Source organism: Canis aureus, chromosome 24, assembly GCF_053574225.1.
Source record: "Canis aureus isolate CA01 chromosome 24, VMU_Caureus_v.1.0, whole genome shotgun sequence".
Classification (NCBI taxonomy): domain Eukaryota; kingdom Metazoa; phylum Chordata; class Mammalia; order Carnivora; family Canidae; genus Canis; species Canis aureus.
In genome coordinates, this window is record NC_135634.1 from 11,931,168 (window position 1) to 11,959,012 (window position 27,845).

The 27,845-nt window shown below is 41.4% G+C and overlaps 2 long non-coding RNA genes across 5 annotated transcripts in view; one reads left to right on the forward strand and one right to left on the reverse strand.

The window, feature by feature from the left end:
* The window catches only part of LOC144295773 (uncharacterized), a 44,569-nt gene that overhangs the window by 4,143 nt on the left and 12,581 nt on the right, over positions 1 to 27,845 (forward strand). The window contains exon 2 of the long non-coding RNA XR_013362876.1: positions 24,052 to 25,280. This is a non-coding gene — a long non-coding RNA (uncharacterized LOC144295773). The remainder of the gene's footprint in view (positions 1 to 24,051; positions 25,281 to 27,845) is intronic.
* Positions 204 to 26,845, reverse strand: LOC144295771 (uncharacterized). Of its 4 annotated transcripts, XR_013362872.1 has the most exons (6): positions 26,707 to 26,845; positions 25,586 to 25,691; positions 7,621 to 7,962; positions 7,456 to 7,536; positions 5,786 to 5,926; positions 204 to 368 (listed from the first exon to the last, which is right to left on the reverse strand). It is a non-coding gene; the product is annotated as an uncharacterized LOC144295771 (long non-coding RNA). The 4 variants fall into 4 exon arrangements; XR_013362873.1 differs by lacking the exon at positions 7,456 to 7,536; XR_013362874.1 differs by lacking the exons at positions 204 to 368; positions 5,786 to 5,926; positions 7,456 to 7,536 and having other exon boundaries at positions 7,543 to 7,923.

Sequence of the window (27,845 nt, forward strand, 5' to 3'; positions counted from 1 at the left end):
GAGCATGTAGATAGGCCAAAGGCATCTGCCTTGTACAAGTCCAAATTGCTGAAATGCCAGTGGAAAAAGACAGAGGACGAAAGGGTAGAGTGATGTTTGAAGGATGAAGTCACAGGGATGCTTGGCAGGAGACTAGTGTCTTCGTCTATTCAGGCTGCTATAACAAAAATACCGTATGCCGAGCAGCTTATATACAACACACATTTATTTCGCACAATTCTGGAGGCTAGAAAGCTCAAGATCAGGGTACAGATTCGATGTCTGGTAAGGACCTGTTTCCTAGATAGCTGTCCTTTTGCTGTCACCTCGCAGGATGGGAAAGGTAAGGGAGCGCTCTGGAGTCTCTTTCCTAAGGTCTCACACAATTCCTAAAAATGGAACAATTTGCACTTGTGAGGTGGCACAAGCAGGCTCCAGCACACCTCTGTATGTGCTCCAGAGCTCCACCCTCGTGACCTAATCATCTCCCAAGGGCCCACCTCCAAATACGATATTGGGGTGGTAGCTTTCAACACTTGAATGTGGGGGGCTGTAAACATTCAGAGCACAGTAACCAGTTCACCATATAGCAGGGCATTACAAGGGGTCAGTACCTGTGAAAAAGGAAAGGAACCAGGATTGGACTGAGAGAATAATCAGATTGTAACTCAAGCCCAATACCTCAGCCAAACCCTGGCAGAGCTCTGGAGCACCTACAGAGATGCACTGGAGCCTGCTCGTACCAGCTTGCAAGCATGAATTGTTCCATTTCTAGGAATTCTGTGAACCAGTTTTTAAACACGGCTATTATGAAAGATTTAATTATAGGGTCATGATTTCAGGGTCCTGAGATCAGGCCCCACACTGGGGCATGGAGCCTGAGCGTGGAGCCTGCTTAAAAATCTCCCCCTCCCCCTCCCTACCCCACTCACACTCTCTCTCTCTCTCTCCTTCTCCCTGTCTCTCTCAAAAAGAAAAAAGATTAAATTATATAAACTTACAGGGGCACCTGAGTGGCTGAATCAGTTAAGTGTCCACCTCTTGATTTCAGCTCAGGTCATGATCTCAGGGTTATGAGATTGAGTCCCACACCAGCCTCTGTACTCAGGGGGAAGTCTGCTTATCCTTCTCCCTCTGCTCCCTCCCACCCTGCTTACTCACTCTCTCTCTATCTCTAAAGCAAATAAATAAAATCTTTAAAAAAAAAAAGTCTAAAAAATTTGTATAAACTTACAATTCTATATACATGATATTAAAAATAAAGTTAATAAATGCTCATTACTTTGCCACCTGTATGCATGTATGTATGTATGTATTTGCAGCTAGCATATCTGCAGGGTGGCAATGCTATATGATATATATATATGATAGTGGGCTACCGGAGATCTCTCTCCAACTCCACATGTATGCCTTTGGAAGTTTGCAATCATCGAGGGTGATATTCACACCACAGAAATCGGCAAACACTGCAAACCAGGGTTTCCTACCTCCCACCCAAGTAACCTGGTGTTAATTATTTAAGAGCAACCAATGTGTATATGACATGGTCACTGTTGTCCCAGAGTAGGCTAAGTGGCCAGATCTCCATGTCTGCACCCATAACACTCACAGAAGAAGGTGTGCTCTTGGGTCAGAGGGCTCTCTGCTGGCACTGAAGGAGCCAGCTGGAGGCAGCCGCTCACAGCATCCCCAGCAGCTGGGGCACCAGACCCTTCATTGAAGGGGAGCCAGGGCCACCCATCTCTGTGTCCTCCACAACTAGCATAGGTCAGTTAATGTATTTTCTTATTAATTTTAAACACTTGCTACTTCTGTAGTCTTATCTGTTTTGTTTCCAATATTGGGTAGATGTGCCTTTTTTTCTATAGTTCAGCCTGCCTAAGATCTGTCTCCCTTTTGTCTTTCACTTTGTTGATTCTATTGTATTTTATTTTAAAATTATATTAATTTCTGCTCTGATTATTATTTCCTCTCCTCTGTGTTCCTTGGGTTTATTCTCTTGCCCTTTCCCTAACTTCTCAAGTTCAACGCTTAGCTCATTGATATTTTCAGTCTTTCTTTCTTCGAATAAATTCCCCACACATTCTTACATGCAGTACTTTTGAGACCATTAAATCGCATAAGTTCTTAATTTCCGTTTGGATCACTTTCTTGACCCATGAGTTATTGAAGTGTGTCTTTTTACTTTCCAGATAGATGAAGCTTTCCTAGATACCTTTTTGTTGTTCATTTCTAATTTACTTACATTGTGGCCAGAAAACACGGTCTGTTTGATACCAACTCTGAAACTGATGTAGATCTGGTTTGTAACCTTTCCATAAATACACAATGTTCTTCAGAAGAATGCCGATCTTCTGTAGGTTCAGGGTTCTATGTGTGTTCACTAGGTCAAGCTTTTAAATTTTGAGTCCAAATGTTTTGCATCTTTTCCAATATTGTGTCTCCAAAGAGCTCTCAATTATTGAAGGGGAGCATTAAAATTCCCTGCTATGATACTGAATTTGTCCATTTCCCTTTACAATCCCATCAGTTACTGCTTTATATATTCTGAAGCTATGTTATTAGGTGCAAACAAGTTTCAAAACATTAGATAGCCCTACTAAATCATATATTTTAAGTAAATAGTGGCTATCTTTCTCACTAATACTTTTTACCTTAAAATATATTTTCTTCTGATATAAATATTGCTATAGAAACTTCCTCTGGGTTAATAACAATCATGTATCTTTTTTCTGTCTGTTAACCTTTCTGTGTTGTCTTGGATATGTTCCCTATAAATTTGCAATTTCTGATTATTTCTAGTCATTCTGACAACATTTATCTTTTCATTTGTAAATACACCTCATTTAAGTACTTAATTATTATGTAATTATTTTTTTAAAGATTTTACTTTTTCATTCAGAGAGACACAGAGAGAGAGGCAGAAACATAGGCAGAGGGAGAGGCAGACTCCCCATGGGGACCCCAATGTGGGACTCAATCCCAGGCCCCCAGGATCATGCCCTGAGCCAAAGGCAGACACTCAACCGCTGAGCCACCCAGGCATCCTCAATTATTATGTAATTTTATCATTATTTATAGAGTCGAACATATTTCTGCCAAAAATTTGTGCTTTCTATCTGTCTTGGCCTTTTTTTTTTTTTTTTTTTTTTTTTTTTTGCATCTTCTTTTTTCTGTCTCCCTTAGATTGATGGAGGGAAATTTTTCCTTGTTTATTATTATTCCTGCTACAGAAGTAGTACACTCTATTTTTTTCTCTTCCAGTAGTTATCCTTAAACCTTAATATGTACAGGTAACTAGAAATTCTAATTTTTTATGTCTCCATGCTTCTCCTGAACAATAAAGGACTTTTGAGTACTTAAACTCTATTCCCTACCCATATGATACCCTGCAATATTTCAGTGGAGTTTTTACAATGCAAATTAGACAGTGTTATTATTATTTTATAGTCAATGTTTGCTTACCAGTCCTTCTTGAATCTGAGATCTTCCTTCTGGGATCAATTTCCGTCTTTCTGGAGAACATCACCACAAATTCCTCTGTGAATGCTTATTGGCAATAAACACTTCGCAGTCTGGTTTCCTAAAGACATCTTTTTTTTTTTTTTTAGATTTTATTTATTTATTTATTTATTTATTTATTTATTTATTTATTTGACAGAGAGAGAACAAGTACAAGCAGGGGGAGCAACAAAGGGAGAGGGAGAAGCAGGCTCCCGCTGAGCAGGGAGCCCTATGCGGGGCTCTATCCCAGGACCCTGGGATCATGACCTGAGCTGAAAGCAGATGGTTAACAGATTGAGCCACCCAGGCACCCCTCCTAAAGACTCTTTATCTCATTCCCATCCTTGCACAGTTGGTATTCACACCTATGATTCTAGGTTATCAGTTACTTTCTCTCTAGGCTTCCATTGCTGCTACGGTGAAGCCAGCTACCACTCCAGTTGTTACTCCTTTGAACATGACCTATCTCCTCTCCATCTACTTTTTTATATATATATATATAAATTTATTTTTTATTGGTGTTCAATTTGCCAACATATAGAATAACACCCAGTGCTCATCCCATTAACATCTTCCCATCATCTTTGTTGTTTTGCAGTTTGCTTCTTTATGTCTAGGTGTGGCTTTTGTTTTATTCCTCTTGCTTGTGATTTATTGTATCTCCCGCATGTAAGAATTCTTGTCCTTTACTAATTTTGGAATATTCTGCAATACTTTATTCTAATATTGATTTTCCCTATTCTGTCCTTATGGAATTCCAATTGAATGCATGTTATGCTTTCTTTTTCTGGTGTCTCTTAGTCTGTTTTTCTGACTAACCATTTCTTTTCCTCTCTGCTCTCTCCTCTCTGTCCTGATCCTTTACATTCCTTCACACCTCTACTCCAGCTGACCCATCTCTCATCAGTAGCATCTGTTCATCAGTTTCATTCTTTAAACTTTAAGATTTTTTTTTAATTTTATTTATTTATGATAGTCACAGAGAGAGAGAGAGAGAGGCAGAGACACAGGCAGAGGGAGAAGCAGGCTCCATGCACCGGGAGCCCGACGTGGGATTCGATCCCGGGTCTCCAGGATCGCGCCCTGGGCCAAAGGCAGGCGCCAAACCGCTGCGCCACCCAGGGATCCCTAAACTTTTCTTAATGTTCTTTTTGATTCTTTTTCATTTCTTGATGTTTCTATTTTCATTTCTTCAAATTCTAGTCTGATCCTTTTCAAATGTATGTTTATTTTATAATCTTATCTCATATTTTCAATTATCTGCCTATTTTTGGTAAACCTGTTAAGGATACTTCAATGTTTTATATATTTGACTATATTCTAATACCTGAAGCTCCTCAGGGATCTAATAATATTATTTGCTTTTTCTGCTTACTCTGACTGTTAGTGATTTCCTCCTACATTTGATATTTTTTTCATTTAGAAATTGTATTTGGTTTCCTTCTGGATTTCTTTTATGGATGGGTGGGCCTTTTAACAACGAGGTAGACCTTAGAGGCCTTATGCAGAGGTCTTAGTTACAATATCTCTTCCTGTCTAAACAAACCTACCTACTGCCTACCACTAACCTAACCTACCTACTTACCACAAACCTAACCTACCACTTCCAAAAGAGTGTAAACCCTAGTTTGTGGGCAGCCTACTCATTTGCTTATCATTGAGTACTTGCTTACCATTCTGGCTCTGGTGGTCTTTTTCCTTTAGTCCCTGGTCTATTTCTCTTATTATTTTTTTTTTTGAGATTAACTATGCACTAAGTTATGTTATAATGGCCCAGGTTCTCCTAAATGCAAGACATGAGAGTCTTATGCACAGGTAGTTTATTCGGGAGGTGATCCCAAGGGATAGCAACAAAGAGACCAAGGAAGGAAGAAAACCAACATTAAAGCCCATTGTTGAACAACATCAACAACAACAAAATTGCTCATAGAACAGATTATGGTTGCCAAGGGTAGGGGAATTGGGGAAAGGGAATCAAGAGGTACAAACTTCCAGTCATAAAATAAATAAGTCCTGGGCATATCATGTACAGCATGGTGACTACAGTCAATCATGCTGTATTGCATATCTGAAAGCTGCTAAGAGACTAGATCTGAAAAGTTCTTATCACAAGAAAAATGAGTTTTGTAACTCTGTGTGTGGTGATGGATGTTAACTAGACTTATTGTGGTGATTTCACAATATATACCAATATTGAATTTTAGACCCATTATAGAGTTAGTCACTACTCCAGAGGACTTATGCTCAATCTTTCTGGGTTCTTATAAAATGCATCTGAGCTATGTCTCATGGCACCACTCACATCTCTTATGCTTTCCATGAAGTCCAGTCGATCACAGCATTCCCTTTCCCTTCACAGTGGTGGCCAGCAGCAATCTCTAGGAAGACTTCAGACAAGTCGATTAGTGGAACAAAGTACGGTCTCTTTGGTTGCACGCGTTTCCTAGAAGGTCACTGATAATTAGCATCTTCTGCCTCTAATTACCATTCCAGATTTTCTTTACCTTTGCTGGGACTTTGACTGGGCTAGGTTGGTTACACAATGAGGTAACCCTGACCTTCCTCCTCCCTAAGGGGCCTGCCCCTTTGTTGCTTTTGCCTGTGTGAAGCCATGACTGCTAGACTTGCCCACTTGTTGCTATTGCTGGGCATGGATGCACCAAAAGATGCCCAGTGATTCTCCCACATCCCAGACATAATCCCTTTTGCACTCACAGCAACAGTGCCAGCTCCTGGTGATAACCATGATTATTAGGACCTCCTGCCAGAACAGTAACTCCTTCCCCTGCTGGCCTATTGCCAAGGGCATCTCAAAGTGACCATATAATAGTTGTAGCTTCAAGGTCAATAGAACTATTACAGTGAATCAGGGCCTCTAATCCTGCAAAGTTCAAGGTTTCACAGGAAGCACAAATTATGAGTGGGTCACTAGGAGTGTTGGTAAGAGGATCTGGTTCTACCACATGGTTCCTGGACCAATACACTCTGGCTATTGATCACACATAAACCAATCATTTAGCACATATACCACTGTGAAAAACAACATGTGTTTGTGTGCTATTTTTCTGCTCAGGTTAAACTGAGGGTTGACTTTGGAAACCAGCTTGGGGGCACTGCAGAGATGGTGTCAGTGGATCTTAAGGAGTATAGCAGAATTCTGTGAGCCATTTGCCTTAGGTGAAATTTTTACTGGCAATCAAGCAAGCAGAAACTTCTAGCAAGAAGGAGGGGGCTCCTTCTAGCAGTCCAGATAGTTCCAGAAAGTCTGGAGGTTCAAAAGATTCCCTCTTGCCCATGCAAATATCTCTATCTCAAATCCCAGACCCCACCTGTTTCTCAGTAGGGTCTGACATAAGAAATCAGGTGAAGCTGTGCTTTAAATCTCCTTTGTTTTTTGTGGGATTTTTTTTTTTTAAGATTTTACTTATTTATTCATGAGAGACAGAAAGAGAGAGGCAGAGACATAGGCAGAGGAAGAAGCAGGCTCCCCATGAGAAGCCTGATGCGGGACTCGATCCCAGGGCCCTGGGATCACTACCTGAGTCGAAGGCAGAAGCTCAACCACTGAGCCACCAGGTGCCCCTCAATCTCTCCTGTTTTTCTGCCACAATATTCATAATTATTTTTGCTCCAAACTGGTAAGCACTAAATATACCACATTTCCCATGCTTGTTTCTACTGCAAGTCAGACTACTGACTGCATGTCAAGATTGTCATTCTCAATTTAGACTAGCAATGGTGTCCTTATCACTGTCTGATGAAAAAAAGTGACCCAGCCCAATCCCATCCTGAGGATCTGCTCACTTCCAGAATTGCATGGAATCCCCTGAAACCAGAGCCAGTGGCGGGGGGTGGGGGGCGGTGGGGAGCCTGTGTCCTGAGAGTTTATTGGGCAAGTGATCCTCAGAAGCAATTATATGGAAAAGAATTATAGAACAAGAAAGGAGAGAAAACTAATAATGAATGCATTACTGGGTTGGCCACTGCTAAGGGTCAGTGGTACTAGATCTTGCCAGAACAACCTTTTATGGAATGCATCTCAGATATGTCCTCCTGGAAAAAGAAACAGAGATTCTCTTTATTTGCTGGCTTCCATTTCCTTTTTGGCCAAAGGTGATCCTATGAGTTTTAACTCACCTGCTCTTCCAGAGTGTGCATGTGTGAGAGATGCAATGTCCTTACAGGTACCTCAGGCCATAATGCAAGAAGTTCCTTCAGGGAGGAAAACAAGAGATGCTCAGGGAAGAATAAAGGTGAGTTGGTTTCTGGTTAAATTGAAGTAAAGCTGGTCTAAGCCTTGTGAAATTGGTGGCTGCAACAGCAGCTGAAGCAAATGGTGAGCTGAAGCAAATGGTGAGAGGATCGACAGAGGTCCACAAACAGATGTTAATTCTATATTTCACAGCAGTTTTAAGTGTTTGGGCCAGTCCTCCCACATATCTGGAAGGAGAACAATGACATTGGTCCCTGTACATGTGTCTGTGGAGGAAACCAGAGGATTCTCATAGTGTAATAGGAAAAGCACTGAAAGTCTCAAAAATCAGAAGGTATTGTTTCCAGTTCGACATTGGCTATACAACCTAAGCAGGTTTTTTTTAATAATAAATTTATTTTTTATTGGTGTTCAATTTGCCAACATACAGAATAACACCCAGTGCTCATCCTGTCAAGTGTCCACCTCAGTGCTGGCCACCCAGTCACCCCCACCCCCCACCCACCTCCCCTTCCACCACCCCTAGTTCGTTTCCCAGAATTAGGAGTCTTCCAGTCTTCCATGTTCTGTCTCCCTTTCTGATATTTCCCACTTATTTACTTAGCTTCTGGGAGCCCTGTTTTTCTATCTATAAAGGGGAATAATAACAAATGCATAATCCCCCTTGTAGGACAGGAATCAAACAGATTATGAATATAAAAAGCATTTTATACTTTGCAAAATGCCATAACAATATAATTCATGATGAGTATAAATATTAAGGCTTATTCTTGGTGGCCTGGCTGGCTGATCTCTGCACCCATCCCCCAAAACCATAACTCTGCTGAGTCCTGGGTTTTTGATACGAAAAACGTGACATAGGATAAATGCTTGAGAGAAGGAAAGAAAAAATAATAAACCAGCTATGATGGTCTTTAAAATGAAGCAGATATGTTGCAGTGGTATACTTTGTCACATAAAATGTAACCAGAGGCAAGGATGTGGAAAAATTGGAAGCCTGTGCACTGTTGGTGGGAATGTAAAATGGGGTAGTTGCTATAGAAAACAGTATAGCAGTTCCTAAAAACAAACAAACAAACAAAAACCAGAATTACCATATGATTTAGCAATTCTATTTCCAGGTATAGACCCAAAGAATTGAAAGCAAGGACTCAGAGATATTTGTACATCCCTGTTCATAGCAACAATATTCAAATAGCAAAAAGATAGAAAAAACAGTAAGTATGAATTGATAGATGAATAGATCAACCAAATGTACTACATATATATAATAGAATATTATTCAGGACTTTAAAAGGGAGGAAATTCTGACACAAGCTATAACGTGGAAAAGTCTGGAAAGCATTATAAGTGAAATCAGTCAGTCACAAAAGACAAATACTGTATGGTTCCACTTATAGGAGGGACCTAGAAGAATCAAATTCATTAGAATGGTGGTGGCCAGGGGCTGGAGGAAGGGGAAATGAGACGTTGTTTTTTAATGGGGACAGAGTTTCAGTTTTGCAAGATGAAAAGAATTCTGGGGGTGGATGGTAGTGATGGTTGCATAACAATATGAATGTACTTAATGCCATAAAACTGTACACTTAAAAATGGTTAAGATGGTAAATTTTACATTATGTATATTTCACTACAATTTTTTAAATGTAACCAATGATCAAAATAATAATAGAAGCAAAGGGATGGTTTCATAACAAAAGCACCCACTGCATCAAGGATCAGTGGGATCCTCCCTGCCTCCTTCCCGGGCCAGGAGGTCCTCACACTACTCCTAGTCCTTACACAAGATTGGACCTCCCAGTTGCTCCTCATCCCTCTGCCACGTGCTTTGCAATTCCAACCTGGCTCTGGGAAGAATGGAAAGGCTTTCATCCGGAGCAGGGAAAGCAGAGCTAGAGACTAGAAGCAGACTTCTCTGTCTTCTGACAGAATCTCCTGGAATTAGCCCTTATTACCCATCTTTCTCTCTCTCAGCATGGTTCATTGAACACTATGCACAGTTTTTAAGCACTATCAACACCACCTCCCTTCAGGACAGATTACCTAGTGGACTGCTGTTCTTGAAACTTGCTATGACTGGCACTTGGCTGTAACATCCAAGAGTTTAAAGACTTCTCACTATCTTCTATAATTTGACTAAACCACACACTCCCACAGTTAATACCCTAAAAGACCCTGGCACCCCTGGATTGCCTGGGTTTTGCCCCAGTGTTGCACCTTCTCTTCTTGTGTTTTCCCCGAAAGTCTGTTTGTCCTCAAATGGGACTGTTTAAATGACATAAATGGCACAAAAATAATAACTTCTGTCGCTAGACCCAAGATAAATTCCCCCAGGCAATTATATTAGGAACAGCTAAAACAGCAATAAAATGAAAATGGCTGCAATCCTCTTAATGCTATTTGAATTTTTAATGCATATGAGTCTCTTGAGAATTTGGAGGGAATAAGCAACTTCATGATATTGAGTACTCCTAAAAACATGAACATCATTTCATTTTCTTGGGTGTTCTTTAATATCCTCCAAAAATCTTATGATATTCTGAATATGGATCTCAAACACCTTTTGTTAGAGTTATTCCTCACGTGACAGGTTGCCAATTGCCTCCCAAATATTGCATCCTCCTCTTCCTGGGCATCGAGCTGTCCAATGATTCTATTCACCCCAGGAGTAATGGTGCAGCTTCCAGGTAGCTCCTACTTAAGGAAACGCTGCTTACCCTGGACTCAACTTTTCCTCACATTGTATTGACTATAACATTGATGTGGGAGTGGCCCAACATTGATCCACAGGGCTCTCTGGAATGACACCTGGCAACAAACTGGGAGGACCCTAGATCTCTAGGTGACCTACAGAAGCAGAGCTGTCCCACCAGCCTAGATGAGCCACACTTTAAAACCTTTCTTATTTAAGCCATGCTACTTGGAGGTATTTATTATGGTGTGCTATCTTTCTTATACACTGTTAGATTCTGTTTAGAACACTTTGTTTAGGATTCTTACATCCATGTTTAAAAATGACAATGAACTGTAACTTCCCTTCTAGTGTTCTTTTCTTGTTTTGATGCCATAACATGCATTAAGAATATTTCCACTCTTCCCATCCTCTGGAAGAATTTACGTCAGATAGAATGATCTGGTTTCTGGGAAATTTAGTTGAACTCATCTGCAAAACGATCTGGATCTCATGTTATTCTTGTTGGGAAGAATTTTTACTATTGAGCAATTGGATTTCTTTAATATTTTTCTTGTTAATAAGTAATGAGTGCTATTCCATTGCAATTTTAATTTCCATTTTTTATGTTCCTGAAGAAGTTGATCATCTTTCCAGATCTTAATTGTGGGTTTCCTATTTTTTGATTCACCAGTTTATTTCCTTTGCCCATTGTAATCACTTAGATTAATTTTACTTTCCCTCTCACTGTGGATAGAATACCATTCCCTCCCCAATGGTATTACACTTGGCCACATTGACTTGCTTTGCCCAACAGAGTCTTAGCGGACAATGACATAAAGCAAAAGGCTTTACGGCTCAGTTGAAAGAGTATGCAATTCTTGATCTCAGGATCATGAGCCCTATGCTGGGTGTAGAGATTACTAAAATAATTAAGTAAACTTTCAAAAAATAAAAAGTAAAGACAGAGAAACATAAAACTAAAAAGGGGTTTGGTGTTAATAAAGACATTTTTTTAAGAAGGGACTCAATTTCAAAAGGCTTTTAACTGTGCTTGCTCAGATTCGCTTATATTTTGCACTTTTGTCATCACCATCAGAACCAGCCTGAGAAATCATATTGGTCTTAGAGTGATGACAGACACTTGGAATAGACCTGTACCCAATTTGCATCCTGGAGCCAAGCCCCATGAACTTGCACCCTGAAACTGGGTCACCTAGCCCAGTCCAACCTAAACCCATCAAACCAGAGTTGGCTAGCAGACTTACGAGAGAATAAATGCTATCGTTAGCCACTGAGTTTTAAGGAGATTTGTTTTGCAGTGTTATTGTAGTATCTGCTGACTGACACATCTATTTATCAGGGTGTTAGAGAATTTCTGATCAATTTCTTGTAATTACTAACTTATATAATCTTTATATACAATTATAATTAATTTTATATAATTATTAGTGTATTGCTGTGACTATTTCCCCCCCCCCATGTTTGTCTGGTATTTTGATAGTGTTTACTTTACATAAGGAAACTCTCATTTTTTATTAAATGTGTACATTTTTTTCCTCTGTCAACGTATACTACTTTTGAACCTAAACAATCTTTCCCAATTCTGAGATTTAATAATCAATTTCATTTTCTGTTTTCCTAAGACTTAAAAGATAGGTAATTCTGTAATCAATCTGGAATGAGTGAGATATATTAATCATTCCTAGATCTTCTTGCTTTTTTTCCTGAGTTCAGTGTAATGTATCTGAGAGCCCTAAAATTAATCCTATTTCTAATTGGAAAAAATGTTTAAACCGAAAACTTATTAAGATTACATAATAGTCACACTTTTAGCTAACATGTTTGTTTTTGCTTTAAATTTTTAATTAAATTAGCATACCAATTTAACGACTCCAATTACTCTGTGTTTAACCAAGCTGAAATTGAGCTTTCGTTTGCTGTTCAATCCCGCTAGACAATTTAAATTCAACACAATTTTCCTAATAATCCACATTTCTGTATCTTATTAACCAAAATAATTTAATGTCTTCCAAAAAGTTCTTGCTCCTTCCAGTTCCTGGATTATTTTAGATCCTCTTGTTTGCCCAAGTTGGAATTGAAGGATGCTCATTTCATTGTTCAAAAAACCAGAAAAATGTTGTGTGAATAGCATTGCTATATTGAAGGTACCCTGGTGTGAGTGGATGCCTGTCCCTTAGTGATTCTGATTCTCCCACGTGGGATTTGGTGCTCTTCTCTCTCTAATCCCATGGCAGCATGCCTGGAGGACTTGCACTGCTATGTACTTTCTTTACATGTTTGTTCATCCCATTTGAATGTGAATCCCCCATTGGCAGTTACTTCTAGTTTTTCTAGCACCTCCTTTGGTATTTGGCTCATAGATGCTCAGTAAATGTTGATTGATTGATCAACTGACTGGAAGGTTGCATTGAGTGACACTAACATGACAATGGGTTGCCTATCTTGTCAACTTCTTTTCTCTTTCTTTTCTCAGTTAGACCTGACCAGTATTTCATTCATTCAAAATCTTGTATAGGTCATTCTTTTATATATCTCACTATATCTACCTATATCTCTAGGTAGTTACTAGAGGACCCAAATGCCGCCACCTAAGAGATAGGAAAGTGAAAATAAAATACATTATCTCCAGTTTCTAAACTAAGCTATTCTGGCAATGCAACATATCAGAAAGTGTGCTGAACTAGAGCTAAGGGGATCTGGGGTCTAAGTCCAGCTCTCCTCCTTAATATCCAGCCTTGGGCCAGGTCACTTCATTCCTTGGGGCTGGAATTTTGCCATTTGTAACTTGTAACCTGTCCTCCCACTGCACAATCTGCTATGTCCCTACTAGTAATTCTCTGCAAATATAGTCAGGATTAGAGTCATTTCTGAGGCAGTCACATTGCACAGTGAAGGATATGGGGCTTTGGAGTCAGACAGCTCTGACACTGAGTCCAAATTGTCAGTTACTAGGTTAACGATCGTGGGTAAGTTATTTAACTTAGTGAGGCTCGGTTTTCTGTGGGAAGTATAATACCTCTCTTGCAAAGTTGCTGTGAAATTTGAATGAGATGAGTCAGATGACGTTTGTGCCATAATCCACACATGGTACCATGTAGACGGGGCCTTTAATTGTGTTAATGACACCTGGCCTTACACAATAGGACACAGAGGATGATCACCTTTCACTTATGCTCCACATACATCTCTCTTTCTCTCTCTCTCTCTCTCTCTCTCTCACACACACACACACACACACACACACAGTAAAATAGCTAAAGACAACAGAGGTCCACCAATTTTAACTGTGTTCTTTCTTATGGTTTTGGTACCATCTTTGCCAAAAAGAGAGTCTATCTTAGGAGCACTAACCTAATGGCTAAATATTAAATTATTGATGTATTACAAACACTAAGGAAATAGTCTCCCTATGTCCAATGAAATGAGAAATTTCCAGATATGCAGAATGCAGAACTTGGAAATGAGAGTAATTAGGGTTCTTTAAATTCTGAACAAAGTTACTATTAACATATAGGTCCATTACAATAATTTTTTATTGTAAGGAATATTTCATACATATTAATATTACATGATGCCCCAATAAAACAGAATCACCCACTGTTCAAAATGTGGTCTCTGCTGCATTTCACATCTTACACCTGGATACTAAGGTTTTATGATAGCTTGTTTTATTTTTTTTTTAAGATTTTATCTATTTATTCATGACACACACACACACAGAGAGAGAGAGAGAGAGAGAGGAGAGAGGCAGAGACACAGAGGGAGAAGCAGGCTCCATGCAGGGAGCCCAAGGTGGGACTCAATCCTGGGTCTCCAGGATCCTGCCCTGGGCCGAAGACGGCACTAAACTGCTGAGCCACCCAGGCTGCCACGACAGCTCATTTTAAAACAAGACTTACCTACCTACAAAGCAATTCACTTGGGAATTGGCTGTTCAAACCTGCAACAGCCTTCAAAAGCCCAGAGGGAGAACATCAATGATTATTTAAACTATTTTCTCTAAAAAAAATAAAAATAAAAATAAAAATAAACTATTTTCTCAAAAGGGTTTTGAATTTATTTGGAAGCATTTTCTTCACACATATTGAGGGAGAGCTAATGCCCAGTTTGCCCAGCAGAGGGCAATAGAACCCACAGGACTGCACCAAGATGTTTACTGAGTTTTAGAACAAGGTCCTAGCCCAGAGGGATGACACTAGTCCTGACCAAGAAGCGTAACAGGGGCCGTTGCAAAATAGAAATAGGGATTCTTTGTTCAAAGACCAAGAAGAAAGCTTTTTCATTCTTCTGCAGTCTTTCTGTCACCTTATGTTTTGTTATTTAGGATCAGCTCCCTCAGGCCAAGGAATACTGTGGGGTGGGTGCAGACCATCCTTGCCCCAACCTGTGACAGGCAGAGGGTGCAGCCTGGCCCCTGCTGGCCCTCCCACAACCAAGCTCCAGCCTCGGGGAGGATAGCTGGATTACCCAGCACCCAACCTAGGGTGGCAAGAGGCAGCAAGGGGCAGAACTGTGCATGAACAGAGGCTCCAAGCCCCTGGTACAGGTACCACTGGCCTACAGAACTTTACTCGAAGACCACAAATGCAAAGATAAAAGTAGCATTTCAAAATGACTACAACGGAGCCTTAAAGCCAAGTGCGGACCCCTTTGGAGTGTGCGGCCCTGTGGGACTGTGCTAGTCACATACCTGTCCAGGGCTATTCTGGAGTCCTACTCTCTGAGTCCAGCCAGTGCTAACATAGGGACCCCTAAATCCAGACTGTGCCATTACCTGTGTGCTCTCCAGTAAAGGGGCAACAACTCCCCCATGATCCTTCCACCATCAGAACAGAAACCACCTCCACTGCCCAATCTCTTTGCCTCCTCATTCCAGCCACATTGGACTCCTAATGTTTCTTAAACACCCAAGCTTACTCTCCCCTCAGGACCTTTGTCTTTCACTTCCACCCCTCTGGACTGCTTTTGCCCCAGACTGGGGATACCCTCTACCCTTCATTTAGAACTCAGATCAGATGTCACTTTATCAAGGAAGCCTTCCCCAACTAGAAGAGCAACTATGGAAAGAGCCCAACTGTCCATCGACTGATGACCCTCCCCACGTGGGTCCAATCTTTTAACCATATTTATTTTTCTTCAGACCACTATTACCAACACCTGATGTATTATATATTGTCTGACTAGAATGTCCACAGAGGCAGGATTTTTGTGGGGGTTTTGGTCCATGACTGTATCTCCAGCTCCCAGCACATTGCCTAGCACATGTAAACACTCAATACTAAAATGAGAATAAATGATTTGACAACCCACTCTCTGATGGTAGCAGTGCCCACCAAAAAGACCAAGTAAAGACCAAACAGCAACCCAGGCAGATCCTATAGAACGTACTTGTCAGATCGGCAGATGGAATGGGAAAGAAAATCCCTTTCCCTGGATGCAGATTTGCTCTGAATGAAGAATGCCAACTTTACGTTGTACCTTTATATTCTCCCAATGCCAAATCTGTGACATCTCTACAACACCCTTGGAGAGTGACTGCTTCACTCTATTTACAGATGAAATAAACATGGCCCAGAGAAGTAAAGAATCTTACAGTCACACAGTTCAAAGTGGCAGAGCCAAATCTAGAAGACTAGAACCCAAGACACTTGACTTTTATCCTCGGGCTCTTTCCCAACATCAAGCTGTTCTGAACATGTGATCCTCAACCTGAGCTTGTCATCCTATCCCAGGGTCAGGAGGCTAGACCTTCTGCCCCCAAGGACTCAACTTATGGCCCACAGCACCTTGGGAGCTTACTTAGCTTGTTTGCGGAGAGTGGTCATCTTTGCCTTGGATTCAGTTCAGGGTCAAGATATCAACAATCCTTTATTAATAAGCCCAAGTGTGTGATGTTTCTAAGCAACTACAAATCGGATGTCAAGAGAAAATACAGGGGAGGGCATTACATGTTGTGAAATAGACAGGCACAGTCTCAGTTTTGTGATTCTAAGTGTTTGCTTTTTAAATGATCACTGGTCTCTGGTCCCTGAGGAGTTCATTGTCTAGCCCTGAGCAGTGCACTTGTCCCAGACCCAGGTACTCCAGCTAATTAGCCACAACTACATTTCACATGGGGGTTTCCTTTGAGGCGAACTTTAATATTTAGCAGGAGAATAGACACTCTTTATTCCTTTAATTGTGTTTTCCTAATTAAATTGCAAATAGTAATTGCTTCCCACTCTTGAACAGATCTTAGATTTCATTATTGAGTTCCTATGCTCACACTTTATCTTAAATATTTTTAAAACTTTGGCACAACTAAGTAACCAAATAGACCTTACACCATAGACATACTTTAGATAAACATAAAATTTCCTGTTTGACAATAATCCTCACAACATGGTTGTCTAAGAGTGTTTGATGTTTGATTATTATAAAAGGGACAAGACACTTCAGCATAAGTAGACAAAATGAAATGTACCATACCCTTATCTATGAACTGCTGTTTCTTGTTTCCTAATCCTTAAAATGGAAGAAATTTCATCTACTCTTCTCTACTTAAAGAAAGATGATGAAAGTTAATTTAACACTCCTGGAATAAACAAAAATATTGTAAGAAAAATATTGGAAAGTAAAGGAATTATATTAATAATATTATTATTTACAATGGAGCTGTCTTATAATGGATCAATAAAGATGATGACATTTGTAGAATGTAGAATTTTAAAAGTTAAGAAGACCCCAAAGGTGATCTGACTCAAATTCATTTAATAGAGGGATAAGCAAAAGTGCAAGAATAGAGATTACACTTATTTTAAAGTTTTCCTTTGATAGACTAAGATTTTTGGTTTTGTTGCTTTTTTGTGTTTCAAGTTTTATTTAAATTCTAGTTAGTCAATGTATAGTGTAATATTAGTTTCAGGTATAGGATTTAGCAATTCATCACTTACACACAACCCTCAGTGCTCATCCCAACAAGTGCCCTCCCTAAATGCTTATTATGTATGTATTCCACAACTTCTTTATCCATTCATCAGTCGATGGACAGTTGGGCTCTTTCCATAGTTTGGCTATTGTTGATAGTATCACCATAAACTTCAGAGTGCATATGTCCCTTTGGATCAATATTTTTGTATCCTTTGGGTAAATAGATAGTAGTGCAATTGCTAGGTCATAGACTACTTATATTTCTAACCTTTTGAGGACCCTCTGTACTGTTTTCCATAGTGGCTGCACCAGTTTGCATTCCAAATAGACTAAGATTTTATAATAAATTATCATTAAAGAGAGAATGAAACTTGCTATTTAACTCATTTAGAGCACATCACAGGGTAAGACAACTAACATCTTTTTTAGGAGCTCCAGGCTATTACAGCATAGATTTTTCATAGATCTGGCTTTCCAGATCCTTTGCCATCCTGATTGCCCCTAATAAATTTTTGACTGTCAGTATCCTTCTCAAAATCCAATATCCTCAGTCCCATTTTCACCACTATAGAGATTGTGGGGTTTGCAAACCCTTGAAACCTAGGTGGATCTAATTAATGTAAAACAAAAGTACATCCATTTTTGGAACACCTGCATAAGCTAACATCCCAGGCCTTGCCTAGGTAAACTGCTTTACAACCAGAAGCATCTATTCTTCTTGTCTGCTCAGTATCCATCTCTCCTACTTCTGCAACAGCACCTCAGTGCTTTCCTTTGGGGAATTACCGCTCTCTTCATTGGACAGAACCTTGAGGGGACTGTCAATCCAGATGGCCCGTCCTTGCCTGGCCAAGATGTGGGCATATGATTCAAGCTGGACCAGCCATCCACCTTGTCTCTGGTATTTTGACCCAGAAGGAGACACCAGCAGGAGCTGACAAAGTTGAGTAGGGATCCTGAAAAGACACTTCTAGTTTCCTAGATCCTCCAAGTGACTCTGGTTTGGGAGCTCCCAAACCTTGGTTCTTCAGGCTTTCCTTCTATGCTATGCGTACTCCCATGTGTTCCCAGTAGAATATTTCTTTTGCCTTTGGTTAAAACAAAGTCAGTTTCTATTGCAATGACCCAAAATTTCTACCTGGTACACCGGGCCTCTGGACTACTTTCTGCTTTATTTCCTCATGCGTTTTCTGCCCCTGATCCTCTTCTATCAGAGAAGGGACTGTGTCCGCCTTGCTCACTGCTGGATCTCCAGAACCAAGAATTGAGTCCATAACATGGGAAGCTCTCAAGAAATAGATTGGATGCATGGATTGGTATACAATTCCCTAAATAATCTGGTTGTCAAATCCAAGTATGGGATAAGAAACTAAAGAAACAGGATTTTTTAGATAGTCTATTTCTTTACAAACATGAACTCATAAAATAAAGGGGGGGAAAGAGTATTTAAGAGTCTTTAAAAGAGTATTTAAGACCTGGTCCTCACTACCTAAATCCAAGTCCTGTTTTCTGCCAAATTAGCCTCAGAATTGAGCAGTTGGGCAAAGGTGAAACAGACCTTAGGACCAAGTGAATGGTTCAGCTCACTGTGCCATGGAGGAACTGAGCCCTGAGGTGGGCTGCAGCTGTTGTGGCCACAAGCACCCCCACCCCAGCCTGGCAAGTGAGGGTGAAAGTGGCTCAGCAGAAATGATCCATATAGAAATGGCTTTGCATTTCTTAACTTCCTTTGTAAGCCACAGTGAATTTACTGTGGGCCTAGAGCCAGTTTTAGCTTAAGACAAATGAGGAAAAACAGTAAGAAAGGAAAGAGATATGCTGACAGGATTATTGTGGCCGGTGTTTGCAAAGATAATTAGATAAATACAGAAGGCACAGGCACAGTAAGGACCTGCTTACAAACTTCCACCCCCTGATACACACAAAATGGGAATTAGTAGTGCAGTTGGAGGCCTTTAAAGAACCATAGAGAGGATATAGAGTTAAAGCCCTATATCAAAGAAGGAGGGTCAATGGTCTCTTACACCTCACAGAGGCCTTATCAGAGATGCCCATTGATAATGGCCAATGGGAAGTGAATGTCTGTCATGTACCAGACTTGGACTGCTCTGGGTAATTTGTGTGCATTTTCTTACGTGACTGCACAATCTTCTGGGATGGATACCACCACAATCTCCCATTTTACAAGTTGGGAAAGTGGGGTTTAGAGTGATGCTCAAGACCACACAGCTAGCAAGATTTCAACTAGATAGCAAGAGAGGTTAGTCTGGAGCAAGAGATAAAGGGGAGAGGCTAGTAAATCCATGTATCAGCCCACATCATGAGTACGAAGGAGAAATTTTTGGAGAAGATTAGGCAAGGAGAAAACCAGAGTACAGCTTAACAGGATTCAAACTGCCTAGGTTTAGTGGGGACATGGATGTGTCCTGGGCCCTCGTAAGGGGCTGCTGCTCATTTACCACTCCACACCCTCTCTGTTGGTTGCCTCCAAACGATTCCTCCATCCACCCTCACCAATAACACCTGCCATCCCTCTTTAGTGGATTACTCTAAGAAACTCACTGCCATGATTTCTGCAGGTGTCTCCTAAAAAAGAACAAAAAGTGTTTACTTCAACCTGTTCTCAGTAAGCAATGATGCCTTTGAGTCTTGGAAACTTGACTTACTCTTGACCCAGAGTCAACAACAGGTCTTTGGGGGAACCCTAATTTTGAGGAAGAGGGGGCATGACCCCTCCAGCCCCAGGAAGAGCCGGATCCTCTAAAGAGAGGGTCTCAAAATGCTGTCCCCTGGAAGTCCCCAAGACACTTTCATAGGAGGTCAAAACAATTTTCATAATTATATGACATTCTTTGACTTTTTCACTTTCATGCTCTCAACAACATTCATGGAGTTGTCCAGAGGCTACCTCATGTGTGATATCACAACAGATCAAATACAGAGGCAGATATGAGAATCTAGATTTTAAAGTGATTTACAAAAATGTGAAAAAAAAAGCATTCTTCTTTTAAGCTATTTTGGTTTGGAAAATATTAATTTTACGCAAAAAAATGTTATTTGGTTCAATGTATAATGGGCTTATTAATATTTTTAATAAATTACTAAAGATTTTGAACATTTCTCAGTTTTAATTTCTGGTATAGTGAATACTGATCACTATAATCTTCACACACAAAAGCTCTTTGGAGTGCTCAATAACCTGTAAAGCACATGTGGTGAATTCCAGGAGTTTTAGAAGCCTGAACCCTGCTTCCACATGTCCTGGATATGGCTGGACCCACATCAGGATGAGTGGATGTCTGTGGAGGCTGGAGTCTAAATCCACAAGGCTCAGGATCACCAGTGAGGGTCTGCTGTGGTTGAACAGCCATCAGTGGAGAGGCCCACTGGGCACCATGGGTACAAAAACCTAAGTCTTCTATTGCCTTGACCCCGTCTCTGTATCAACTTTCTCCTCAGTGGCCCTTCCACTCCTTCCCTCAGCCATGACCTGGACCTTCCTGTCACCCGGACCTACCCATCCCCTGGAATCCTAGCTCCAGCATCCATGTTATGACCACACCCTCATTCTCCCAATTGGATCACCCAGTTACTTCCTCTGCATCAGTTTTTTCCCCTTGTCCAGACTTCTAGCCCCTTCACACTTCTCCCTCACCCCTCTCTATCTCTCCTGTCAACACACCCTTCCTAGCTTAGATTCAACGTTTCACCCTGTCAAACTTCTCTTGGCATTCTCAATAAGCTCACCTCATTGTCTTTCCATCACACCCACCTGGTAAAACCCAAACCCAGGATTAGTCCAACTATTGGCTTTCTTGATGCTCTTAAGTGCTGAGGAAGAAAACCACACAACTTTACAGATTGTATTAGATAAATTCATGGTGTCTGACCCAAACAGGGCTCACAGCCTTTCTAGCCTTTTCTGCCAAGTTGCTTTAGTCGATTCTCCTTCTTATCTTCCACACTGGTTAATTTAAGTCCCCTCCACTTTCCTTAAACCACTAACTCCCCCAGTGTCCTCTTCACTCCTGGATGATGACCTGGCCTCTCACTTTTCAGAGAAGATAAGAGATACTAGAAAGGATTCTCATAAATTTTCTGCACCTCTCCCACAGACTTAGTTTCAATCATATCCACCTCCTTCCCTCGGTTAGAGAAGATCTTCTATTGTTTGAAATCCCATCTCTTCTTTCCTCACAGACACATCTCCATCAGTCACCCCCTCTCTGTGCTGTATCTTCAACTTCTACCTCCACCAACACATAAATCTCCTCAGTATCTGAAAATAAAGAGAAAGGAAACTTTCCTAAGCTACATCCTCCTCCAGCCATTATACCATCTTTTTCTTTGTCACTTGTCTGTACTCCTTCTCCTCCTTTATACTATACTCTTCAATAAATCATAATCTGGCTTAAAGCCAACAGATGTCTATATCAATTACAAGTCTTTATGTTCAAGTAAGAGAAACCTAACTGACTTAGGCAGGCAAGGAATCATTAAGAAAGAAATAGAGCAGGAATCATCAGGAACCTGGATGACCAGGACCAAAAGAAATGCAGACACCAGGAAAGCCCTAGGGATTTGAGAGTAGCAACAATTCAACAGCCTGGTCACAGCTCCACTTTTGAAGTGAACAAACTTTGGCCGAATTTCCCATTCTTGTACCTCTGCTTAAGATCCAAGTCCCAGGAGACTACCCAGAATGCACATAATGGTGGAGGAAGTTCTCTAAAAAGAAATGAAGGTGCTATAATAAAAATAAAGGTGAAAGGATACTGGATGGCAAAAACAAAAAACAAATGTCCACTACAACTATTTTTAAGCTTTTTAAATTAACATCTTTGCAGTAGTGAATAGTGCGTGTTGTGTTTAGGAAATTCGAATGTGAGCTCTATAGGAAAGTATCTCCAGTATCTTGGAAAGGACTTACTACATAGAATGCACTTAATAACAATTTGTTAAGTGTTGACCCTCATCCTCTTGAAAGCCTTTCTCCCTTGGCTTCCATGATATTATGCTTTCCTGACTTTTCCCTGTGAGTCTCCTGAGACTGATGTAACAAATTACCACAAACTAGCTGACTTTAAAAAACAGAAATTTATTCTCTCACAGTCTGGAAGCCAGAAATCTGAAATAAAGATATCAGCAGGGCCATGCTCCCTCTGGGCTCTAAGGAAGAATCTATTTCTGGCTTCTTCCAGCTTCTGGTGGCTCCAGGCACTTCTTGGTTTGTGGCCACATCACTCTCTTCTCTGTCCCCATCTTCACATCATCTTCTCTACATGCATGTAATCTCCTTCTGCCTCTTTCTTGCAAGGACACTTGCAATGGCATTTTGCACTCATATAGAAAGTCCATTAATAATCTCCTCAGCTCAAAATCCCTAACACCCTCCTACCTCTTTGGCCATTCCTCAGCCTTGTTTATAAGCTCCTTTCTCTGAACCTAAAATTCTGATTCTCCCCAGAATTCTGTTGAGCCCCATTTTTTCTCATTCCATGTATTCTTTCTCGTAAATCTCATCCCCCCCCCAAAAAAATCTCTATTACCAACTTCACATTGATGATTTTTAAATCAGTATCTCTTTTTCCTGAAAATAAGCCCATGTCACCAATTAGAAAATTCTGCTTTGATCTTGAATGCTTTTCAGAAACCCCAAATGCAAACATCCAAAAATGAGCCCATTGTCTTCCCCCAAATCTATCCTGCTCCTGTGTGCCTGTCAGTTAATGGAACCAGTTACCAATTATTTAAGCCTGAACCTTGATGTCCCCTCACTGTCAAACAATCAGTCCTAACTCTTGGTAATTGCACCTATAAAATATCTTTCTAGTCTGTCTAGATTCCACACTACCATCTTCACTACAGACAAACTCCTACCAATCTCTCTGGTTCTAGTCTTAGCCTGTTCCAACCAATTCTCTCACTACAGCCACAATGATCTTTCTAAACCAATAGTCTGATCCTATTACTCCCCTTGCTTAAAAGCTTTCAGTGATCCCCCAGGGCAGACTGTATCTTTCAAAGATGGCTACAACAATATGTTCCATACCGCATGGTCATTAGTAATGTCACCTTGCCTCTTCCTCATCAAGAGGCAGAGGCTAGCTCCCCTCCACTTGGAACTGGGCTGGTCTGAGTGACTTGCTTGTAACCCATAGAATGCGGCAGAAGTGATGCCCCAAAGTTAGGGTAGAAGGAACTTGCAACCATTGTGCCTGTCAGAACTCCTGACTCACAGACTCTGTGCACATAACAAAATGGTCATTGTTTTAAGCAACTAAATTTAGAGTGCTTTATTACATAGCAATAGATAACTGGGGACATCTTCCAATGTCTCCAAAGTAAAATCCAAACTTATTAATCTGTCCTTAATGACTCCCATCCTGCTCCAGCTCCAGGTCTTGCCATTTCCTCACTGCGGTGCACCCTCCAACTCTACTGGCCACCCGAATTCTCTGAACAAGCCACATTCCCCAACTTCTGAGCTTTGTATGCTTATGGCCACCCTGTTTGGCTGACACATCCCCTTGCAGCCTCCATCTATCTTCGTCTTCCACTACAGAAGCCAGAGTAGAAAACACCTTCACCCAGCCTTCTTTGCAGCCAGAGGTGGTTGTTTGTGACCTTGTCTGACTCATGGAAGATGAGCCGTAGTCTGCAGGGAGCTTCTAGGAAAGCTTTTGCTTTCCTGACTGAAAGGATAGACATTGCTAACAACACTTTCTCATTTGTTGTGCCTTCAACACAGAAATGATGCTAGGGTGGCAACAGTGATCTTGTGACTGTGAGGAAATGCCAAGAGAACGGCAGAGACTCCCAGAGATCCTCAAGTTGCAGAACCAATGCCAGCAGCTGCCTACTCCAACTCCTTGTGTGATGTGACAAGAAATAAACTCCTGCTGCTTCAAGTCAGCCTTAATCAGCACTTCTTCCTTGAAACCAAAATCATCTCTTAACAGACACCATGTGATTCCTTCTGCCTGGACACTCTGCCCCTCCCCTCTGTGTCCTCTGGATGCTTCCTATCCAAGCCTAGGTCTAAGCTCCTTCAGGGAAGCTTCCCTGACTGTCTGAGCCAACACCTAATCACAGTTCCAGGAACTTCCCCCACAACATCTTGTATTTCCCTTGCTTTAGCATTTATCATATTTTTTTCTTTTTTTAGTGAATCCCACATCCCACTTTGTTATGGCCTGAATTTTGTCTTTCCCCCACCCCAAAATCTTATGTTGAAATCCTAACTCTTAAGGCCTTAGAATGTGACTGTACTTGGAGATGGAGCCTTTAAAAATGTAAAATCATGTGGATGGGCCCTGATCCAATATCATGTGAAACCGTGTGGCTAGGCCCTGATCCAATATGACTGATATCCTTAAAGATGGAAAAATGTGGACACAGACACAAAAAAGAGAAAGGAGGTTGTGAAATGCCTTAAGAAACTGGTGAGCTACAAGCCAAGGAAAAGGCTGCAGAAGAAATCAACCCTGCTGACACCTTGATCTTTGACTTCAAAATCCAGAATGGGGAGGAAATTAATTTTTGTTGTATAAACCACCCAGTCTATGATACTTTGTTATGGCTACCCTAGTAAACTAATACACTGGCCAATATGGCCAAAGTGATGGGACATCACTGCCTTGATTAGGTTATGTTAGTAAGACTCAATCTGAACCACACAGAGAGAGTCTCCTGGCCTCTAAGACACAGACAGCCATGGTGTGGACTGCCTATGGAGAAAACAATGAGGCAGGGGACGACGAGCGGCTCTAGGAGCAGCAGGTGGCCTTCAACCAAAAGCAAGTAAGGAGCCGGGCGCCTCAGCTCTATTACCACAAGGAAGTAAATTCTACCACCAGAAAGCCTGGAATAGAATTTTGAGCTCCAGATGAGGACAATGCCAGGCTGATTCCTTGATTACAGCCTTGGGGAACAGAAGACTCTGCTAAGCCATGCCTGGACTCCTGACCTATGAAGAAGGTAAGATGATAAATGAGTGTTACTTAGGGGGCGCCTGGGTGGCTCAGTTGGCTAAGCGTCCAACTCTTGATTTCAGCTCAGGTCATGATCTCAGGGTCATGAGATCGAACCTCCCATGAGGTTCCACAATCAGTAGGGAGTCTGCTAGAGATTCTCTCTATCCCCCTCCCGCTGCCCTTCCCTTTGCTCACACACACTCTCTCTCCCAAATAAATAAATAATTTTTAAAAAGAAATAAATATGTGTTACTTTAAGTTGCTAAGTTTGTGGTAATTTATTATGCAGCATAGAAAAAGAATAGGTACCTGATGATGAGACTTCCATTTCCTGGTAGGGGAGATGGGGAGCAGGTGATAGCCATATGACTCCATGCTAGGGGTGTTCATTGGAAATTCAGGGATCGAGTCGAGCCTGAGAGGAGAAAGGGGAATGAGATGCATAATGCAACTCCCTACCACCCCAAAATATGCTTTCCTCTCAAGGTTTGATGTGGTAAATAGCCAGAATAGGATAATTTGAGGAACACAACTAAGCTCTCAGTCTAAATATTTTTGCCCCTACCTACCTATCCTGACATCTAAGATACGCATCCTCAAAGGGAGGGAGTCTTTATGAAGTCGGAAGCATTTGGAGTCCTTATTTAAATGCACAAGCCTCAGGACTCCTGAGTGGCTCAGCAGTTAAAGCGTTTGCCTTTGGCTCAGGGCCTGATCCCAGGATCCTGGGATCAAGTCCTGCATTGGGCTTCCTGCATGGAGCCTGCTTCTCCCTCTGCCTCTGTCTCTGCCTCTCTCTCTATCTCTCTGTGTCTCTCATGAATAAACAAATTAAATCTTAAAAAAAATATAAAAAACACAACTCCAAGCCCCAGCCCATCTCCAAATCTAAGTCTACATTTTTACCAAGGATGTCACTTGATGGTGCCTCTGATATTTGCATCTGGGACCTATCCTTTGAGGAACACTGCCTTACATATCTTCAGGAGACATGCTTGGACACTGCAGCTGGAATTATGTGGGTCAGTCTCTTGGACTTGGAATTTTTTTTTAAGATTTTATTTATTTATTTTAGAGAGAGAGAGAGCATATGCAAAGGGAGGGCCAGAGGGAGAGGAAGAGAGAGAATCTCAAGCAGACTCAGCACTGAACATGAAGCCCAGCATGGGGCTCCATCCGAGGACCCTGAGATCATGACCTGAGCCAAAATCAAAAGTTGGGTGCTCAAACGACTGAGTCAACCCAGACACCCCTCTAGGACATGTAATTTATTTGAACCGCCTTGACAGGGAAGCTGCCCTCCCCCTCTGTCCCAGAGCTCATCTGGGTGCTGCATCTGGCTCTATGTCCCCTGTTGGGACTTTATTGCCAGGCTTTCAGGCTGCTGCTCAACCTGCTGCAAACCTCTACCCAGCCCCAGCAGGATGTACCTGCTGTGTCCACTCTGGAACTTCTCTCAGCCAGTGCTTGGCCTCCTCACTGGGTTCCTTGTGCCCAGGAGCACCACGCCTGACACACACAGATCAGCCCCCTCCAGCTCTTTGAGCAGAAGCTTTGAACCCCAGGCTGCAGCGTTCCAGGTTCTAGAACCTGAGACATTGCCCCATAGAAGGCCTAGGTGTCTGTGCTGGCATGAAGAGTTTGTGAGTGCTGGGCACTGAGATCAGCTCTCGGACTTGTCAGTTTGCTTCTGACAGCCTGGCCCCCTGCTGAACTGCTTGTATCACAGCCCTTCCCAATGAGTTACAATACCACACCCCTGGGAGGTCCCCATTAGCTGGTGCTGCCAGTCCTGAAAGGGTCACCCCAATATGCCAAGGACTTCACAGGGGTGTTGGTGACTCATTACATCCAGGCTCCACCTCCTCTTGCCCTCACCCTCTCTGCCGTACCTGTATTTCAGGTGTCTGACCAGTGTTCCCTGGAGCCAGAAAACTTGAAACTGCTTCCTCCAAATATCATGATTTGGGATTAATCAGCATTTTGAAGAGAGTCCAAATTTCTAACTGAAAGATTTTTTTCCCTTGGTTTGAGCTATCTTGTGTAATAATAGACACAGAGTCTCAAGGAAAATGGCATTTGAAAACAGTGGCTGTGAGGGGTGCCTGGGTGGCTCAGTCAGTTAAGCGTCTGCCTTTGGCTCGGATCATGATCTCAGGATCCTGGAATCGAGTTCCACATTGGGATCCCTGGTCAGCCAGGAGTCTGCTTCTCCCTCTCCCTCTGCTTCTCCTCCTGCTCAGGCTCTCTCTCTTGCTCATTCTCTCTCAAATAAATGAAAAAAATCAGAAAGGAGAAAGAAAGAAAGAAAGAAAGAAAGAAAGAAAGAAAGAAAGAAAGAAAGAAAGAAAGAAGAAAGAAAGAAAGAAAGAAAGAAAGAAAGAAAGAAAGAAGAAAGAAAGAAAGAAAGAAAGAAAGAAAGAAAGAAAGAAAGAAAGAAAGAAAAGAAAAGAAAGAAAACAGTGGCTGTGAGATGGGGATATAGAGAATATAGAGCTGGGGGTATAGGTTCAGCTTGATTTCTCTCTAACCCCAAAGGATATAATTATGTGCTAAGAGGAAAGGAAGT